We start from the raw sequence: 22,870 nt of genomic DNA, 5'->3' as shown, positions 1-22,870 counted from the left end.
CGTTAAATTTATGTATAGTTATTGACCTTTACCTACTATAATAATCTATATCTATATTTTATATATAAAAGGGGGAATAAAAGGGGGAAATTGAGAGCTGACGTGGCATGTCTCATAGGCAAGAATCTCTATTTATCTATTTTCTCAATTTTTTGGACTTTTTCCTTATTTTAAATACAAATTCCTTATTTATCTTCTCTAATTATTATTACTTTATTCCTTTTCTTGCCGTTACTAATTTATTATTTTTCCTTAAACCGTTTACAACTTGATTGGTAACGTTTAGTCATTCTTCAACTTCTCGCACCTCTTTGAATTCCAGACTATTTGCACCTCTTTGTATTCCTTCTTTCGAATATATTCTTCTTCAATATCTTCTAGAACCAGAACATGGGAATTCCATTGTGGAGGAACTCCAAGTTCCTGAGTATTTATGAAAACGTATATTAATTATTCATAGAAAAAATAACTATAGTCATATGATATTTTACACCCATGAGCGTTGTTACAATCACATCTCAACCATATTGGAATTTGGAACTCCAAGTAGAAGCAACTTGCAATATAATGTTACATTATTTAGTGGAAACCTTTAAAAACTCTACTTGTACGATGGAGCAAAGTACTTGGAGCTTTGTGGTTTACGGTGAGAATAATAATTTTTTTTATAATTTTTCATTTATCTTATCTTGAAAGTCTGTTTTTTCTCTCTTCCTTCGGTATAGCTTTGATCTTTATTCCTTGAATTCTGATTGCTTCTATGCTTTGGACGTTGTGTGTTGAAGTTGCTTCTAACCCTACACCTCACTGACATATCTTCACCAAATGAAATATATTTCTCTCTAGAATTTACCACATGCAAGATATCTACTTTCTTTATAATTCGGATTTTACAACCTATCGTGTGATTTCGGTTACTAATTCTAGAATTAATAAGACTTTATTTCTTTTGTCTAGATTAATAAACCTTTATTAGTACATAATAGTCATAATGATTAGAGTCAAATTGTAGCTGATGCAGAGTTATTATTTTCAGTTATTTTTAAAACTAATTAGGTGAAAAGTGGATTAATTGCATTCGAAGACTTTTCGAAAATTAATAATTAGATAAATGAAGAAATGAAGGGAAAGGTCAAAAAAAGGAGAAAAAAGATAATTGAGTTTCTTGGCCAAAAACACATGCCACGTCATCTATTATTTTCCCAACTTTATTATATATATATATATATAGATATAGATACATATATAGATATACTAGAAGGTTTGGTTTTGGTTCTTGAAAATTTATGTCAATACTATTAATTGTTCTTGACGGAAAATTCAAACTGTTGTTTTGTCTTTTTTATGGGTTTGAGATTTAATCCCAATGAAAAAGAGTGAAATTTGTTCAAATAATCTTTAGTCCGGATAAACTCATACTTAATTTATATGTAGTGACCACGGCATTTTAAAAGGGTAGTTTGATTACGGGTTTATATATTATACTATATAGTTTTGATGACAAAAAAAACTGAGTTGAATATTAGCACCAATAATTACTCAAATATAGGGAGAGCTTCAAACATAAAATCATGTTATAAATATGCTGAAATGCTTTGATTTCTATAGAGAAAGACACCCTTACATAAACTAAATATTTTATATAGTTCATTGTGTTCTAGTTTTACTATCTTATTGTATTCAGAAGAAGTTTGATTTGTTAGAAGTGATTTGCAATTCTCTATTTGTACACAATTTATTTTAATGGGTTTTGGTAGACTTAATTTGTGATGAATGATCATAGATTGGAATTGGTTGAAAATTGGGCTCGACATATAACAAGAATAGAATTATTAGATGACATCTATATTTGGATGTGAGGAATATTGTGGAACTAGAAAAGCTTCTCACTTGTGGGACTATTATATTGGCAATGAAAAGTTTAAATTCATTTATATAAAATTATTAAGTGTACAACCAATAATATTATTTTTATCTTACTTGTATAGTAATTGGCAGTTGTAAGATGAAATTTACGTAATTTTGGTTTTAATTTTGCCTTTTCATCGAGCAATACTCCTTAAATCATCTTAATTAGGTAAAATTCAAATAAACTGCATTCTAATTCCTTTAGTAGAAGCAAATTAAATGCTTTAGATGTCTAATTCCTTTCATTTTACTTATTTACGATAACAAAGTCTTCTGTATTTTTTGTTCCGGTATATCTATAGTTTTTATACTTGTAAGATAAAATATTTTTATAATCGCGCGAAGCGCGAACAAAATCACTAGTTAAATTATAAATCTAATTCAGGCTAAAATAACTAGATTTTAAAATCGTCGGGGGCTAATAGGGATGATCTTGGAGCTTCAATTTTACAATAATTGTATATGATGGTGACACAAGAATAGAATAAAGAAAAGGGATTGAGGTAACATTAGCTTTCCGACTAAAACGGCTATTTTCTTGGGTAGTGATTTTAGAATATTGGTGGGACAAATAGTCTTTCCAGATTCATAGCATAAAGGAACTATTCGGTTGTCACAAGTCAAGAAGGTACAACACAATTAGCACCGACAAAATTTGTAGTTGAATGGTAAGTATTCATTTATTCTTAATCTGAGGTGCTAGGTTTAAGTCTAGGCATAAAGTCGTCTTTATTAGGAAGCATCGGAGAATTTTTTGGCTCGAATCTGGATTTAGTCGGGTCATAATACAAATATCAAACATTGAATAAAAAGCCAAAATTAAAAAGTTACAACACAAGCAATGGTCCCGTAGCAATTTGATTTGGTGTTAATTACATTTTATAATCTAAGTTCAAGTTTAATTTTGCAAGTTAATATCTGGATTACATGTTGATATTTTTTGGATGATTTAATATACATATGTTATAATTTTATTGGTCACGGGTTTGAGCCGTGGAAGCAGTTACTGATACTTGTATTAATGTAAGTTCTCTATATTATATCCATGGGTGCGGCCCTTCTCTAGATCGGGCTGCCCTTTAGTGTTATAATTTTATTTTTTTAAGCTTTACATCAATATCACATCAATATCAGTAGTTAAACTCTCTAATAATCATAACATTTCCAAGAAGCATCTTTATGAATTATAATTTTTTCTTTTCCTTTTGCTCTTTTAAAGAATAACAGCATCAAAACTATGTCCGTTATTCGTGGGTTGTTTGTAGCCTTCATTTCTTCACATCCTATGTGCACCTATAAATTTATGCCTTCTTTTCTCTACACATAGGAAATTTTAGCCACGACACTTGAAGATTGTTAGGTATTGCTATTTGCTAACCCCAGAGGCAGGTATCTTTTTTTTGGGGTGGGGGGGTGGGGGGGAATTTAATTGATACCCACCCAAATCTTAGCTGTTATCAAAGAAATTATTACTACATCTTCTGATAAGACAACAACACGAAATTCATAGTAGGGTGCTAAATTTCAAACCAGCCCCAACATAGAGGAAAATTAGGTAAAGGGAAAGAAAAGCTTGTTGAGAAGCTTTAACTATGCCAGAACTGAATGTTTTAAAAGGTGCGAGAATGAGATGAAAGCTAAGAGAAACTACTTCTATTATTAGCCTTCAAGGAAGAGAATGAACAGTAGTACAAATTGTTAGTCAACTAATCTATTTATATTTGTACAACTAACTCTTAGTAGTTATAATTAATTATTCTTAACTAATAAATATTCGGGACCCACTATACTCAACACTCACCTCAAACCGAGGGATAAAATATATATTTCATCCCTAGCTTGGCTAATAGGTATTCATGTTGTGACTTGCAAAGACCCTTAGTTAACAGATCTACCAGCTGCTCAATTCTCCTGATGTGTTGTGTTCGAATCAAGCCTTATACAATCTTTTCTCTCACAAAGTGGCAATTAATGTCAATGTATTTGGTTTCCCTCATGGAAAATAGGATGAGTTGCACTTTGTATAGCAGCTTCAGCTCCCAGCTCCTTTAAGAGTCCAGTTATCCACACAACCTCTTCTACAGTAGCAGCCATACTTCGAAATTCAGCTTCAGTAGAACTCCTGGACACAGTTCCCTGCTTTTTGGACTTCCATGATATCAGTACTTCACCAAATTTCACTGCATAGCCTATCACTGATCTCCCGATCTCCACACAATCTCCCAATCAGAATCACAATATGCAAACAAGTACTTGCATGCCTTTGCACGCATGAACAATCCAAGTCCAGTAGAAATCTTGATATATCTTACTACTCTTAAGGCAGCCTCCATGTGAGACATCTTAGGTGCACTACAAGAAATCTATCTTTTAGTGGCGACCAAAGTTGCCACAAAATTATAGATTGTTGCCACTGAATATTTACAGTAGCGACTATGGAATTGCTGCAAGTACTTCCTTTACTGAATGTTACTAGTGGCTACAACATAAGGTCACCACAGAATGTATACATTTTGTGACGATGTTGTCGCTACAAAAACTAAATGTACTCCCCACAAGAAAGAGTTCCACCAAATCAATTAATCATCAGTGGCAACTCTAATTAATCATCAGTGCATCTTCTAATAATTTGTAGAACTTTGTTGCATGTATATTTGGCTCTTCATTATCCTCTGAAAAATTATTATCATCCGCCACATTAGTGTATCCACAAGCATCGTGAATCATTTCTGCAATATTATCCTCTTCAATACTATTATCTCCTCCTTCATCATTGCGTGCTACATTAGAATTTTCACCTCTAACTAAAACTTCTCCACACAAGTCCCACACTTTATAAGAATCCCAGAAACCTTTCCTCAATAAGTCTCCTCTTACATCGGTTCTTAGCTTGAACACAGTGTTCATACACCCTTTAAAAGGACATCGAATCATAGTGCTCACCCTTGGTTGGTTGAATGCCCAACTAAGAAAACCATCTACTCCATCTTTGTATCTTTGGTCTCCTCTATTCCTAAGATTCAACCAATTTTTATCTATTCCTGTTTTTTAGGATAAAAGGCAATCAATTAATTAACAAAAAGTGAAGTGCAACAACAACCAGCATATCAACAAGAACATAAGTGAAAAATATGAACAAATCAAATCACCCATAAAAAATTAGCATTGCAGCAACAACTTTTTCCTATTAAGAGTAAGATCTCAATAGAAATAGTGCATCAAACGAAAATATAATAATACTATACTAGTCAAAGAGGGATATGTTTACCGTCCAACATGGCCACTTTTTCATAAAATATCTCAATTCCATAGAATCTAATCAATGTAGACATATATTAATGAAATTAGACAATTTCTGTACCACATACTTTTAAAATGAGAAACTAAAGTATTATAAATTACAAAATACCAAGCACTAAGATAGTGCTCAGTACATAAAGGGTATTCTCCCAGATGCTAATACAAATTCTCATCCATTCAAATAATGCGCAGACTAGTTATGTAATTTCTATTCCTTTTTATATTGTTTATCTTTTTAACAATCAGTGAGCAAATCCTTATAACTTACAAGCACGAATAAATTTCTCAAATATCACACGACTAAGAGAGAGTCAACCACATCTAAAAGAATACTTCCCTCTAATCTCTAACCTTAAAGAAAAGAAAAAAATGGGAGGAGACGTTATAGTTTACTGTGAGCAGAAATTTAAAATCACCTGAAAGTCTGGACCATAAAAATATATTTAGCAAAAGTATCTTACTACCTGACTTTTGTAACTTAGGGCTTCAAGATTACAAATATCGAGTTGGCACCATTGCGAAAGTCGATATAGTTCATGCTTTCATCATATGTGTTTTCCTCAAAACAACAACCAAAGGAAAAAAGAATAAGTCCAAAGACTACCCATGCTCTATCCTTCAGCTTTGTTAATTTTAGTTGTAACTTTACTTTATCGTCCTAGAAGTAAAAAATTTAATATGATAGTACAAACCCCAAAAACAAAAACAAAAAGAACAAAACAAAAAATAAATTTAATTGCAATGAACGGACTGAAGACTCTTGTTGATTACTATAACACAATCTCAAATAACCTTCACTCGTACTACATAAAATATTATTGGGCAAATATTTACGAAAATTTCGGGTTCCATAGAAAAATATCAAGAAAAATGAAGACCCATAATACCTAACATCACATTTCACGATTTTGAGTGGAATACTAAACATGCAATCATCAAAAGGTCTAAAATTTCAGAAAGAAGTTTTCAACTTACCCAGCGAAAGAGCAGTCGACACTGAGAAAGGGCTTTAGGCGATGGCTATTCAAGAAAAATTACTTCTGATTCCTGTATATTTTCAAATGGGTCAGAGAAATTAAAGGTGAAATTGAAGAAATAATCATTCTCGCTAGTTGCATGTACCACCCAAAAGAATTTAGGATTCAAACACATACCTAATTAGAGAATATAATTTCTTATTAGGGCTTTGGGTATCATTTTACATTTGCGATTTAAGGATAGATTCAAGAGATTTGAGGGAATTGGATGGATAGTTTTTAATAAGAGTGGGAGAAAACCACTTTTGTTGAGACATAGTGAGAGGATGAAGCTGCAGAAGTACGTATGTTTCTTCTCTGTAAACTAGTCTTTTATTTTCTTTCTTTGCTTCTTTTTATTTAAGTTATTTTAAGTGATTTTTTTTAAATTATAGTAGCGACCTAGTCACTTCAAAAGACCTACAGGGGCGATATTTTTTAAGTCGCTCCTAAAACATTGGAGCCAAATTTTTGTTAATAGCGGAAACTAAAAATTCAGGATTTATTGGCACATATTAGAAGCGACCTAAGAAAGTCGCTACTAAAAATTTATCTTTCGTAGCGACTTTTAGAGTCGCCACAATAAATTTGATAATTGTAGCATTAAATAAAGTCGCCACTAAATATTGCTACTAAAAGACAGATTTCTTTCAGTGGTGCATGCATATACTGACTGAGTACATGAGCCTCAAAGGCAATGTCACGCCTTATCATGGTTAAGTATAACAATCTTCCAACTAGCCTCTGGTAGCCTCCTTGTCTTCAAGCTCCTTATCAACTGTAGTATTATTATTTGGTATTTGTTTCTCAAATTCAATGGATGGGAGCTTATGGTTGAATTTTAAAGGTGTAGCGGTTGATTTTTCACCTGCTAGACCTAGCTCAGACACTAGTTCTAGAGCATATTTTTCTTGGCACATAACTATGCCTCCTGAGATCCGGAGAACTCAATGCCTATGAAGTATTTAATTTCACCAAGGTCTTTCATCTTGAATCTCTCTTGAAGATCTTTTCTAACTTGTTTGATCAAGTCTAGACTACTTCCAATTACTAGGAGGTCATCCATATAGACTAGAATGACTAATAGCTTTGAGTCCACCTTCTGTGTAAAGAGAGAATAATCATAGTGGATTTGAACAAATCCTATATCCACTAATGCTTCAGTTAACTTTAGATTCCACTACCTAGGAGTCTGTTTCAATCCATACAGTGCTTTATATAGTTTGCACACCTGATGACACTCCTCCTGGCCTGAAAATCCATCACGAACATGCATGTACATTTCTTCTAGAAGGTCTCCTTGAAGAAAAGAATTGTGAACAACTATCTGAAACACATACCAACCAGAAGCACAATCCAAGGCAACTACAGCTCTCACACTGACCATTTTAGCTACTAAAGAGAAAGTGTATAATCTAAACCTTCATGTTGGCTGTAACTTTTATCCACCAACCTGGCCTTGTATCTTTCCACCTCACCAAAGGACTTGTATTTGACCTTAAACACCCACTTGCAGCCTATAGGGACCCTCCCAAGAGAAAGAGGGACAATGGACCAAGTGTTGTTCTCTTCAAGAGCACTGATCTCAGCTTGCATAGCCTCAACCTACTTAGGATCCCTACTGGCTTCTGAGAAAAATCTGGTTTCCACAATGGCTGAGAATAAAGCAAGAGAAGTCCTGTAGGCAGGGGACAAGTAATCATATGTCACATAGTTGGACATTGGATAAGGTCAAGCTGACTTCTTTGGTGGAACAACATAGTCTGCTAACCACACATGTGGTTTGGTAAGCCTAGAAAACTTGAATGCTACAGAATGATACATGAGGAGAGACGGGTGTAGACATATGAGACTGACCACGAGTGAGAGGAACTGAGGTGGTAGGAAAGGGAGTAGCAACATTATCAGCATTGTTTAGGCTTAGAGGTACTAGAGGTAAGGAAGCACCACCAGGAGAAACAACTGGCTGGGCAAGTTGTTTTAGAAACTCCAAGACAGGAAATAAGGGAGATACACCAGAGGACATATGCTTGAATGGGAACACTTACTCCTTGAATACAGTGTCCCTCCCTGCTGACAAAGAATCCTTTGGAGCATATGTCATAGAGGACATAGCCCTTCTGAGAGGATGAATAGCCCATGTGATCAGCTGGGATTGCTCTGGGATAAAATGTATCTTTTTTCTTCACATTAGTGGCATAACAAAGATTTCCAAATACCCTAAGATGTTGTAGAGATGGACTCCTTTGGAAGATCTTCTCAAAGGGAGATTTTCCTTGTAATAGAACAATAGGCAATCGATTCAGAAGATATACTACAGTAGATACACATTCTCCCCAGAATCTTAGAGGCAAAAAATCTTGAAATTTGAGTGCTCTAGCTATGTCTAGAATAGACATATGTTTTCTCTCAACAACCCCATTATGTTGAGGGGTATATGTACAAGAGCTCTAATGTACAATACCTTGATTCTTGAATAAGGTCTGCATTTGGTCGTTAAGAAACTCAGTTCTATTGTCTGTTCTTAAGCATTTGAGTCTGCTGTCAAACTGTGTGGAGACCATTGCTACAAAGTTTTTCAACACTTCAATAGTATCTGACTTAGAATACAGTAGAAATAGCCAAGTATATCTGGAATAGTCATATACCAAAGTTAAAAAAATATCCCTTGCCATCATGAGTAGGCTCTCTATAAGGTCCCCAAACATCACCATGCATAATGTCAAATATAGATTTAGAGCAAGAAGAGCTAACAAGGAAATGTAGTCTTGATTGCATGGCTGTAGGACACACAGTACAATGATGTTGCCTTAACTGCATACTATGCAAAGCATCTACAGATCTCAAGACCTTTAAAGGAGGATGAACTAACCTTTCATGCCATAAGGAGGATATAGCACAAGACTTATTACCTACTAGGTTACTACATTTATTGATGTCACCTGAAATGGTATTTGCAATTGAAGTAGAATGAGACATTGGTCGAGGAGGGCCTTGTTGACAGAATACTTTTATCTCATCTTCTTTGAGAATGTACATGCCTAACTCTTCCTTACCTATCCTCAATACCTTCCCACTTAAGAGTTCCTGAAAGACACAGAAGTCAGGGTAAAATGCTGCCAAACATCTCAATTCTTTTGTAAGTTTAGACACTAAGTGTAACGCTCCAACCGGTCGTGTTGAGCTCTAGAGTATCGTTCAGCGGTTTGAGAATTTGAGCAGCTTCACTTCAGGTATTATGACTTGTACGCGTAGTCGGAATTTAATTTCCAGAAGTTCGGAGTTGATTTGGAAAGCAAATTCTAATTTCGGAAGCCTTAAGTTGGAGGAATTGACTAAAGTATGATTTGTGCATAGACGACCTCGAAATCAAGATTTGAAGGTTCCAACAGGTTCGTATGATAGTTTTGGACTTGGGCATATGTCCGTATCGGGTTTTGAATGACTCGGGAATGTTTCATCCCCTATTGTGGTAGTTGGCATTTTGGAAGGATTTCATAAATTTGGGTTGGAGTGAATTTCAATGATATCGATGTCCGTTTAGGATTTTAAGTCTAGGAATAGCTCCGTATGATGATTCCGTTCTTAGAAGCACGTCCGAAAGTGGATTTGGAGATCCATAGGTCATTTTGGGGCCATTACGACGAAAGTTGGAAATTTGGATAATTTTAAGAAATTTGACCGGGAGTGGACTTTTTGATATCAGGGTCGGATTCCGATTCCAGAATTTGGATAGGTCTGTAATGTCAAATATGACTTGTATGCACAATTTGAGGTCAATCAGACGTGATTTGATAGATTTCGGCATCGATTGTAGAAGTTGAAGTTTCAAAGTTCACTAAGTCTGAATTGGAGGGTGATTCATGTTTTTGGCGTTGTTTGATGTGATTTAAAGGCTCGACTAACTTTGTGATGTATTTTATGACGTGTTGGTATATTTGGTTGAGGTCCCGAGGGACTCAGGTGGATTCCGGATGGTTAACGGATCGAGTTTGGACTAGGATGAAATGCTGAGGCAGCTGATATCTGGTGGAATCGCACCTGCGTGAAAGGGGCCGCAGGTGCGAGCTACGAGTCGCAGGTGCGAAGGAGAGGAGGCTGGTCAGCAACTGCAGGTGCGGAATATTTGGGCGCACCTGCGAAGGCACAGGTGCGAGGTGGGCAACACAGGAGCAGGCGATAGGCGTAGGTGCGGCGCATGGACCACAGAAGTGGACGCGCAGATGCGCTACATGGAGCGCAGATGCAGGACTATTGGGCCGAACTAGAGCCGCACCTGCGATGGAATTTTCGCAGGTACGGAGCCATAGAAGCGGCTTGCCACGACCTAAACTAACCCCTGTCATGATGGTGCCTATCGTGGAACTAGGCAAGCCGACTCATTTCCAAAACAAACCGATGATTTCATTTCAAAGATAATTTCAATGTTATTTATCATAAAAACTTTCGTAAAGGAGTTCAAATCAAAATAAAAGTGCGGAAGGAAAATCCCTGCATCGGGGTGTTACTAGTCATGAGCATCTACTATAATCTGTCTAACAATATCAAGGTTAACTCAGCCTGAAAAATAGCTAAATACAACTAGAGAAAGATAAGAGGGAGAAGAGCAGGGTCTGCGATCACCAAACAGCTACCTTGTTATCTCCAAGAAAATCTGCAATCAAAACACTCAATAAGCGCTACCGTATCCAGCTACACTTGAATCTGCACACAAGGTGCAAGGAGTAACGTGAGTACGCCAACTTAGTAAGTAACAACAATAAATAAAGACTGAGTAGTAGTGACGAGCAATAAAGCATATAACGTTCATATCATGAAATCTCAGTAAAGTATAACATGCTTTAAAAATCAGTGTTTGAATCAAATAATCTCGTTTAAACCCGGTTCCAATAAAAATCATTTAAAGATATTCTTCCAACAGGTTTTCAAACAAAGACTCAATGCAAAGGTGAGCAAAAATAATGAAATCATAAACAGCCCCTCGGGCAAAACATCACTCATAAACGGCCCCTCGGGCAAAACATCACTCATATACAGCCCCTCGGGCAAACCTCACAATTACTCGTGCCACTCGGGCATACCTCACAATCACTCTTGCGACTCGGGCATACCTCACAATCACTCTTTCCTCCCAGTCAATCAGCACTCGGTACTTGCACTCAGTAGGTACCTGCGCTCACTGGGGGTGAGTACAGACTCCGGAGGGGCTCCTTCATCCCAAGCGCTATAATCTACATGGACAACTCACATGCTATAATAATAAAGTATGATGCAGGCGGGCAGCCACGATCCACACTCATCCTCACAATCAGGCCATCGGCCGATATCAACATGCTGCGGCGTGCAACCCGATCCCATAAATATCCTCACAAATCAGGCCCTCGGCCTCACTTAGTCATAAACCTCTCAAGCCACTTGGGCATTTCAGTAAAGCAAGGCATTCAGCCCAAAATATTTATATGCATCAAAATAGAGTCATAAAACTGAGTTATGCGGTAAACAAGTATAAACATGATTGAGTATAGATTTTCAATCGAAAACAATGAGAGGATAGTAATAAAAAGCCCCTAAGGGTCCAAACAGCACTGGCGCAAGACCCAAACATGGCATTCAGCCCAATTTACAGAAACTCTTTCTAAAACATATAAGTATCATATAGTTTCAATGAAGTATGCAACTTTACAGTTGCTACGGAACGGACCAAGTCAAAAATCCCCAACAGTACACGCCCGTCACCTAGCATGTGCATCACCTCAAAGTAGTAAAATGATATGAAATTCGGGGTTTCATACCCTCGGGACTAGATTTACAATCGTTACTTACCTCATGCCGCGAAATTCTTATTCTGCAATGTCCTTTCCTCATGAATTGGTCTCCAAATGTCTCGAATCTGGTCATAGATAATTTGTTTCCGTCAATAAAATTCATTGGAATTAATTCCATAAGATAATAATAATTTTCCATAAAATATCCAAAAATTAGCTCAAAATCTCAGAACTCGACAAAAGTTACAATATCTGAAAACCCATTCAACCACGAGTCTAACCATATCAATTTTACCAAAATCCGACCCCAACTCATCCCTCAAATCTTCAATTTAAACCAAGAGGGTTTTCAAATTTTCCCGACTCAATTCACCAATTAAATGATAAAAACAACCATGGATTCGGGCAATTTAACCAATAATGGGTTAAGAACACTTACCCCATTGTTTCCTCTGAAAATCACCCAAAATCGCCTCAAATCTGAGCTCCAAATCATCAAAAACTGAAAATGGGTTAAACTCACTGCCCATGCTTTTCTTCTTCGTGAACGCGGTCAGTGCCTCGGGTTCGCGAAGCACAAAATAGCTCCCATCCAAATTCCTCCTTCGCGAACGCGATATCACCCCCGCGTTCGCAAAGCACAAAATGGCTCTGCCTCAATGCCTTCTACGTGAACGCATTCAACCCATCGTGAACGCGATGCTTCGTTCCTCCTCACTACGCGAACGCAACACCCCCCCTTCACGAACGCGTAGACCAATTGCTTGGGGTCTTCGGCTGCTTCCTCTCATCTTCGCGAACGCGTAACACCTCTCGCGTTTGCGATGCACGCCCAGTCCACCCTTCGCGGATGCGTGCTTCTCTTCGCGAACGCGAAGAGCAAATATTGCCAGCCTCTCAGTTCCTCTTCACGAACACAAGGCTCCACTCGCGAACACGATGAAGGAAACCAGATGGTGCATCAGAAAAATTCCAGCAGAGTTTCAAGTCCAAAATCCAACCCGTTGACCATCCGAAACTCACCCGAGCCCCTCGGGACTTCCACCAAATATACCAAAAAGTACTAAAATATCATACGGACTTATTCGAACCCTCAAATCACTTCAAACAACGCTAAAACCATGAATTACACCCCAATTCAAGCCTAATGAACTTTGAAATTTCTAATTTCTACAAACGACTTCGGAACCTATCAAATCACGTGTGATTGACCTCAAATTTTGCACACAAGTCATAAATGACATAACATAGGTATTCCAATTTTTAGAATTAGATTCCGACCCCGATATCAAAAAGTCAACTCCCCAGTCAAACTTCTCAAAAAATTAAACTTTCGGCATTTCTAGCCTAATTCCTCTACGGACTTCCAAATAATATTCCGGACATGCTCCTAAGCCCAAAATCAATATATAGAGCTATTGGAATCATCAAAATTCAAATCCAAGTTCGTTTACACATAGGTCCATATCCGGTCCACTTTTCTAACTTAAAATTTTCAATTATGAGACTAAGTGTCTCATTTCACTCCGAGTTCCTTCCGGACCCGAACCAACTAACCCGATATAACATAATATAGCTCAATAACACAAAAAGAAGTAGAAATGGTAAAAACTAGGCTAAAACTCTCGAAACGACCGGCCGGGTCATTACATGGCTATTTGACCGCAGATGCGAGAGGTGCTGGGCAGTGTCCTTTTAAAGACGGGATTTGGCCTAATTTCCTTCATATGTCATTTTGATTGGGCGATTATTGGAGATTTTGAAGAGGAGATTTCATCATCTATTATGAGGTAAGTAATTCCCACCTATTTTGAGTTAAATACATGGTTTTATATGGATTCAAGCATGAAAATTAGTAGAAATTGTGGGATTTTGATAGAAAACCTAAAAATTAATATTTTTAGATTTTGACCACGAATTTGGACATGTAATTGGAAATAGATTATATATTTGAGTTCGTGAGGTTATGGGCCGAGCTGGAGCCGCACCTACGATGGAATTTCCACAGGTGCGGAGCCGCAGAAGCGGTTATTTGACAGCAGATGCGAGAGGTGCTCGGCAGTGTCCTTTTAAAGACGGGATTTGTCCCAATTTCCTTCATATTTCATTTTGGTTGGGCGATTTTTGGAGCTTTTGAAGAGGAGATTTCATCTTTTATTATGAGGTAAGTAATTCCCACCTATTTTAAGTAAAATACATGGTTTTATATGGATTCAAGCATGGAAATTGGTAGAAATTGTGGGATTTTGAGAGAAAACCTAGAAATTGGTTTTTTTTTGGATTTTGAACACGAATTTGGACATGGAATTGTAAATAAGTTATATATTTGAGTTCGTGAGGTAATGGATAATAGTTATCTTCGAAGATTTTCGGAATCCGGGCACGTGAGCCCGAGGGTTGCTTTATCGATCTTTCGAGCGGAGTTAGAAATTGTTATAAATTAATTAATTACGAGTATTAGAGTATATTTTGATTGGGTTGCATCGTATTTGACTAGTTTTGGATCGGCGGTCACCGGTTTGAGGTGTTAGAGTGCTTTGGAGCCGGTATGGAATTTCGGAGCGAGGTAAGTCTCATGCCTAACTCTGTGAGGGGGAAATTACCCCTAGGTGTTGTATATTGATATGTGCTACTTGTTGTGGGGGCTATGTACACTAGAGGTGACAAGAGCCCGTACGTAACTACATTCATGTTATTGTCCGGGTAGTCTTAGGTTCACATGATGCTATAGCTGTATTATTTGAGTAATCTCTCGCCCATGAAATTCCTCTGTTTTACATTACTACTTGAGACTAGACTTGTTATTGTAGAGACTTCACGAGTTCATGATTAGTCACCGAATAATTCTACTCCTCTTACGGCATGTTTCTGTGATATATATACTTCATTGAAAGTTTTTTGTTAAAGAAATTACAACTCACACGTTTATTCATGAGTGGGGTCAAGGAACAATCAAAGTCTCTTATTCTTATGGAATCGGGCCATTCACCTTGGCAGGAATTTGTATTTCACTTCTTATGGGATCGGGTCATTCGCCTCGGTAGGATTTATGTACCATACTCTTATGGGAGCGGGTCGTTCGCCTCGTAAGGTTAATTGATTTATCATATGGTTCGGTCTGTTCGACCCTCCACAATGCAGAGTTTTATTATTATGTTGGATCGGGTCGTACGCCTCGGCATTTCCTGTATCATATCTCCATGAAATCGTGCGTAAGACTTGGCAAGAAGCCAGTGTATCGGGGAATTCCCGGATTTGAATTATGGTAAGCTACTTTATGAGATTCACTGTATCTATATATATATGCTCCGATTAAGGAGGAAATTTCTAATGAAGAGCTTGAGTTCCTCGTAAAGAGGGGGATTTGTATCACGTGTTTTATACTTGTTTATTTTATTTATTTACTCTGCCTCATACTTACTTACCTCTTTATTGTACTTGATGTTGTTGGACTACTAGTGAGAGTCGATGTTGACCCCTCGTTACTACTCCTCCGGGGTTAGGCTAGATTCTTACTAGGTACACTTTGCTTACATACGCATACTACACTTATAGGTGATATGAGAGAAGAGGCATATATACATACGGGGACCTAGGTGAGCTTCATTCCATTCGTCGATCCGCAGCCAGCAGAGTCTCCTTCAGAGAATTTGCATTTTTCCTGTCTAAATTGTATTCCGGACAGCTGCTGTATTTTATTTTTTATTCCTAGTAAATGCTCATGCATTTGTGAAACCGGGTTTTGGGATGATTATGGGTTGTTCTATATTGAATTTGTTAAAAGTATTATTATTTACTCTGTATATCCACATTCTTTACTATTTAAATTAAAGGAAAATATTATTTCAAAAGTAACAAAAATTAGAACCCAATTAAGTATTTATTGTTGGCTTGCCTGATAGTGGTGCCCGGCGCCATCACGGCCTTTATGGATTTTGGGTCGTGACAACATGGTATAAGAGCACTAGGTTTACTTAGGTCTCACGAGTCATGAGCGAGTCCAGTAGAGTCTTGCGAATCGGTACGGAGATGTCTGTACTTATCTTCGAGAGGCTACAGGACTATTAAGAGCACTTCCCTTCTTGATTCCTCATTGTACGATTTTATTCCTTTGAGGCTTATGCTTTATTTCCTTCCCATTCAATCTTATGTGACGTGAAACGTTTGTTATAAATTTGAAATCGAGGAATTTTAATGGAACTACTGATGTAGAGCAGGATGTTTCTCCCTACATATTCGATTGGGCTGATGTCGTTGCCTTGTGTAAGGATATTCTGTCATCTCAGCTCAGTAGCTGTATTTCTGATAGTTTTGGGGCTATACACCTATTTCTATGATGTTCACGAGTTGTTATCTCACAGTATTAAAGTAATGGTAGGATACTTTCTACGCATAGGGGCAATGAATGAATTGAAAGGAGGTTTTTCTCAATGCGTAATTCAGGGTTCGGTGCTTTATTTCCAGTGGAGGGAAAGGCAATCGGACTAAGAATGTTCAGGTTGGATTGATGGAGTAAAGAGACTTGGTATTTTTTAGTTCATCCGAGATGTGGTGTCGTCGTCCTTGATTAAATGTGTTAAGTTCGCTGGTGTTATGGCCTTCTTCAAATGGCCTTTGGGGCAGAGTATTGTGAATGGTGCCGGGGAAGCGGCTGTCAGATGTTGCAGTGTGTTATGGTTCAGAATCGAATCGGTAATCCTAATGTTGATGGCTCAAGAAGGATGATCTTCAGAGAGGTTTATAGTGGTAGCGATCAATTGGTTCAAGTGTTACAGAGCTGGATTTGGAATTGGGGCAACAACTGGGCAGCGAAGGATGAGGAAGGACACGTGGAAGGTGTCCTGCGGTGATTAAACTTCAAGAAGGCCAAGTGTTAGAAAACAGAAGTCGAGTAGTTGCTTAAAGGAAAGGGTTTGACAAAAATGGGAGAGTGGCAGAATAGCATTTGGGTTCTGTGGTAGGATAGCCACACATCTTGGTCGAATATGTGAAGGTGTCTAGTGATTCAGAATGTTCATGAAATGTTTAACATAAGAATTTTGAGGAATTTGGCGGGTTGGTTGTGAAAGATCATGTCAATAGGGGATAAGGAATCTTGGTGGGTTCCAGAGTAATGCAATGGTTGCTTCAAGCTAAGTGGGAGAGCCCCACCTTCTATGATTGTATTGCGTAATTGTCAACTTGTGCGATTTCTGATTATCGGTGTATTGGCGGATTATAATGACTAAGGAAAGAGAACATCAGTGGTAATTTGAGCAAAGGATTTGAGGAATGTATGTTGTAATTGGCTTTATCGATTCATGTTCAAGTTTTGGGAAGACTCGGAGTTTATGCTTCGTGGGGATGTGATGTACAATGAAAAGGAATTTAGTCGGTTGCTTCTTTGAGAGGGTGTACCTGTGCTAGTAGGACCTTGGAGTTGATTATATTTGGGACCGAGTCAGAGTGGGTGACTCTCAACAACGATCCTAGTGGATTCAAAAGTTAAAGTGTGGTACCTAAAGATTTCGAGTCCGTAGTATGGCTGAGTATCGAGCTTTTGCAGCAGATTATGAAAAGGGGCTTGTAGTTTTTTTATGTTGTCTTTAGTCTATGATGTAGCATTGGAGGAATAGGAAAAAATAACTTCGGATTCATAGGGGAATTATCAGTATTGGTGTACCCTATTAGTGGTTCAGGAGTTATCATGAAATTCTTGTACTCTTACGTATTGGCATGATTAAGTGTAGTGGGTAGCATGGGAATTGGAAGTTGAGGATCAAGGTTGCGGTTCAATGTTGATGAGAATGTCAAGAGCTCGTATGAGCAGGGAAGAATTCAGATGTTTAGAGTGAGCTGGTATCGCCTTTAGCATCACCTTAGATCGGTGTCCTGTGCAAGGGGCTTTGTGTTTTGATTTGCGGATTCCTGATTTGCTTTACAGCCTTAGTATGACCAGTGGTATGGATGTGCAGACTTGTTACCTGGTGCGGAAGGTGGTGGGAATTTATCCCATGGGAAGATTGTATAAGTGTGACATGTAGTCACTGGATTAATTAAAGATTTAAAACCAAGTATGGATATTGTGGTACTATCGCTAATGTGAGAATTTATGCCTGTAGGGCGCTCGGTTCATTCGGTTGTGGACTGTGGAAGTTCATTCTGGATTGACGGTTGTTCTTGTGTGTAATGGTAAAAAGGGTTATTGTGCATCCTTAAAAGGTTATTAGCCTAGTGCGGTACGATCAGAATTGGCTTGAGGTTCGTGGATCGATCTAAGTGTGAATGTGGGCTCTATATCAGGCCGGAAGTATTCATTTCAGCATAACGTTGTTTTCGGAGGGGTCTTCGGGCCTTGGATGTTATTTCTGTCGTCATCTATTTCATGTAATACTCTATTATGCCATGTGGGTTATGAGACGGTTTGATTATTCGCACTCGTATTGAGATCCCGCATAGTTTGTGGTATTATGTGAGCAGGATGGCTCTCGTGATGCAGATCATAAATCGCACCTTAGTTGTGCTTGAGTTTTATAGTGTATGACGCTACCCGTCTCCCCAAGATTTGTATTATGCACTTGGCGTGCTTACGGTTGATATTCGGTCATTTCGTGATTATAAGCGTTACGGCTCGATGCGTGTTTTCTTTATATTATTATCTGTGGATTGGGTGGCATGCCGCCACAGGTATATGGTTGGATCGGGTGGCACGCCTCCACGGATGTGTTATTTGGATTGGGTGGCACGCCGCCACGGGTATCATGGTTGGATAGGGTTGCATGCCGCAACAGTGTGATATTGAGTACAATTTCCCATATCTATTTTTGTGTGTTTTACTTCTCGTTTTTCGAGGAAGGCTTATAATATCTTTTCGGTTGTTTAAATTAGTTATGTGGGTCGAGTAGTGTTTTCCAGAGTTCACTCCCTTATGTATCACATTCGAGTTTGTAGCTTGTTGGCACATTGTGGAATTATATGAGACTTTTGGAAGTGTCCGAGGTGGCTTATTGTCTAAGCAGTTTGTACTAGGTAAGACGAGATTATTGGACATGGTATCAGTGCGATCGGATTTATATGCGGCATATTTGAGAGCAAATATCGTTATTTGGTTCATAATGAGGTAATGGTTCTTATCAGGAGGAGAGACTCAAGAATTTGTTAACTCGGCAGTTGGTTATGAATTTCTACACACCCCTTCCGTCGTAACAGTATTGCAAGAGTTGGAACTGGACTTACATGTGTCATGGGGTGTGTTGTGGGCATCAGATTCGTGGAATTGTGGCTATTATCGTCAGAGGGTGTTATTATGGTCAGGTGAATTACGTAGTGCATGGTGTAGATTCAGAACAGGTATACAATCATGTATTGGTACATCATGTGGTGATGGGTACGGTGTTCGAATGCTGGAAACAGACCTGGAAGGGAATTTCAGATGTTGGAATTTGGTTCTAAGGTTATTTCACCAGATAAAAGGAAGGATATTCAGGTTCGCTAGAACTAATGTGCTCAACTGGGTTGTGGTAGCACGGGTAGGTGCATGAGGTGTTAAACATTGATCATGGTCAGCTCTGGGACAGTTCTTAGCACGTTCGAGGACGAACGTATGTTTAAGTGGGAGAGAATGTAACGACCCGACTGGTCATTTTGAGATCAAGTACGTCGTTCAGCGGTTTGAGGCCCTGAGCAGCTTCACTTCAGGTATTATGACTTATACGCGTGGTCGAAATTTAATTTTGAGAAGTTCGGAGTTGATTTGGAAAGAAAATTCTAATTTCGGAAGCCTTAAGTTGGAGGAATTGACTAAAGTGTGATTTGTGAGTAGACGACCTCGGAATCGAGATTTGAAGGTTCCAACAAGTTCGTATGATGATTTTGAACTTGGGCGTATGTCCGGATCGGGTTTTGGATGACCCGGGAACATTTTGACGCCTATTGTGGAAGTTGACATTTTGGAAGGATTTCATAAATTTGAGTTGGAGTGCATTTCAATGATATCGACGTCCGTTTAGGATTTTGACTCTAGGAATAGCTTTGTATGATGATTCTGGTCTTAGGAGTGCATCCGGAAGTGAATTTGGAGGTCCGTAGGTCATTTTGGGGCCATTTGGGAGAAAGTTGGAAATTTGGATAATTTTAAGAAGTTTGACCGGGAGTGGATTTTTTGATATTAGGGTCGGATTCCGATTCTGAAAGTTGGAGTAGGTCCGTAATATCAAATGTGACTTGTGTGAAAAATTTGAGGTCAATCGGACGTGATTTGATAGATTTCGGTATCGATTGTAGAAGTTGAAGTTTCAAAGTTTACTAAGTTTGAATTGGAGGGTGATTCGTGTTTTTAGCATTGTTTTATATGATTTAAAGGCTCAATTAAGTTCGGGATGTGTTTTGGTACGTGTTGGCATATTTGGTTGAAGTCTCGAGGGCCTCAGGTGGATTCTGGATGGTTAACGGATCGAGTTTACACTTGGATGAAATGCTGAGGCAGTTGATATCTAGTGCAATCGCACCTGCGTGAAAAGGGACGCAAGTGCGAGCCACGAGTCGCAGGTGCGAAGGAGAGGAGGTTGGTAAGCAGCCGCAGGTGCGGAACATTTGGGCGCACCTGCGAAGGCACATGTGCGAAGTGGGCAATGCAGGAGCGGGTGATGGGCTCAGGTACGACATATGGACCGCAGAAGCAAACGCTCGGATGTGCTACATGGAGCACAGAAGCGGGATTGTTGGGCCGAGCTAGAGCCTCACCTACGATGGAATTTCCGCAGGTGCGGAGCCGCTGAAGTGGTTATTTGACAGCAGATGCGAGAGGTGCTGGGCAGTATCCATTTAAAGACGGGATTTGTCCCAATTTGCTTCATATTTCATTTTGGTTAGGCGATTTTTGGAGCTTTTGAAGAGGAGATTTCATCTTTTATTATGAGGTAAGTAATCCCACCTATTTTGAGTTAAATACATGGTTTTATATGGATTCAAGCATGGAAATTGGTAGAAATTGTGGGATTTTGAGAGAAAACCTAGAATTTTTTTTTTTTGGATTTTGACCACGAATTTGGACATGGAATTGGAAATAAATTATATATTTGAGTTCGTGAGGTTATGGATAATAGTTATCTTTGAAAATTTTCGGAATCCTGGCACGTGGGCCCGAGGGTTTCTTTATCGATCTTTCGAGCGGAGTTGAAAATTATTATAAATTGATTAATTACGAGTATTAGAATATATTTTGATTGGGTTGCATCGTATTTGACTAGTTTTGGATCGGCGGTCACCAGTTTGAGGTGTTAGAGGGCTTTGGAGCCGGTTATGGAATTTCGGAGCGAGGTAAGTCTCATGTCTAACTCTGTGAGGGGGAAATTACCCCTAGGTGTTGTATATTGATGTGTGTTACTTGTTGTGGGGGCTACGTACGCGTGAGGTGACGAGAGCCCATACGTAGCTAAATTCATGTTATTGTTCGGGTAGGCTTAGGTTCACATCATTCTATAGCTATATTATTTGAGTAGTCTCTCACCTATTAAATTCCTCTGTTTTACATTACTACTTGAGACTAGACTTGTTATTGTAGAGACTTCACGAGTTCATGATTAGTCACCGAATAATTCTACTCCTCTTACGGCATGTTTCTGTGATATATATACTTCATTGAAAGTATTTTGTTAAAGAAATTACAACTCACACGTTTATTCTTGAGTGGGGTCAAGGACCCATCAAAGTCTCTTATTCTTATGGGATCAGGCCGTTCGCCTCGGCAGAAATTTGTATTACACTTCTTATGGGATTGGGTCGTTCGCCTCTACAGGATTTATGTACCACACTCTCATGGGAGCGGGTCGTTCGCCTCGGAAGGTTAATTGATTTATCATATGGTTCGGGCCGTTCGACCCTCGGCAGTGTAGAGTTTTATTATTATGTTGGATTGGGCCGTACGCCTCGGCATTTCCTATATCATATCTCTATGAAATCGTGCGTAAGACTTGGCAAGAAGCCAGTGTATCAGGGAATTCCCGGATTTGAATTATGGTAAGCTACTTGATGAGATCCACTATATATATATATATATATATATATATATATATATATATATATATATATATATGCTCTGATTAAGGAGAAAATTTCTAATGAAGAGCTTGAGTTCCTCGTAAAGAAGGGGGATTTGTATCACGTGTTTTATACTTGTTTATTTTATTTATTTACTCTGCCTCATACTTATTTACCTTTTTACTGTACCTGATGTTGTTGGACTACTAGTGAGAGTCGATGTCGACCCCTCGTTACTACTCTTCCAGGGTTAGGCTAGATACTTACTGGATACACGTTACTTACGTACTCATACTACACTTGCTGCACATTTTTGTGCAGGTACATATATGTCTAGAGGCCATGTGAGAGTAGAGGCGTGTATACATGTGGGGACCTAGGTGAGCTGTATTCCATTCGTCGATCCACAACCACCAGAGTCTCCTTCAGAGTATTTACATTTTTCATGTCCAATTTGTATTCCGGACAGCTGCTGAATTTTATTTTATATTCCTCGTAAATGCTCATGCACTTGTGACACCAGGTTTTGGGATAATTATGGTTGTTTTGTATTAAATTTGTTAAAAGTATTATTGCTTACTCTGTAAATCCCCATTCTTTACTATTTAAATTGAAGGAAAATATGATTTCAAAAGTAACAAAAATGAGAACCCAATTAATATTTATTATTGGCTTGCCTGATAGTGGTGTTCGGCGCCATCACGATCTTTATGGAATTTGGGTCGTAACACTGAGAGAATATTATATGTGAACTCTCGAATGTGAAGAATGTTCTTTTCTTTCTTATCCTTGAAAAGGGAACAAATACAGTGTGAGTAATAGACACCGGTTCTCTAGTTGGCAAATGAACTTTACTCCTAGCAT

General features: G+C 38.3%; 1 long non-coding RNA gene across 1 annotated transcript; it reads left to right on the top strand.

Moving 5' to 3' along the window:
* The first annotated feature begins 284 nt into the window (after nucleotides 1-284).
* On the top strand, nucleotides 285-22,578 carry LOC138903651 (uncharacterized). The gene is made up of 2 exons (XR_011412990.1): nucleotides 285-646; nucleotides 22,328-22,578. It is a non-coding gene; the product is annotated as an uncharacterized lncRNA (long non-coding RNA).
* Nucleotides 22,579-22,870: the final 292 nt, after the last annotated feature.

Source organism: Nicotiana tomentosiformis, chromosome 12 (genome assembly GCF_000390325.3).
Source record: "Nicotiana tomentosiformis chromosome 12, ASM39032v3, whole genome shotgun sequence".
Classification (NCBI taxonomy): Eukaryota; Viridiplantae; Streptophyta; class Magnoliopsida; order Solanales; family Solanaceae; genus Nicotiana; species Nicotiana tomentosiformis.
The sequence above is the reverse complement of the archived record's forward strand: the minus strand, read 5'-3'. Positions and strand labels throughout refer to the sequence as shown.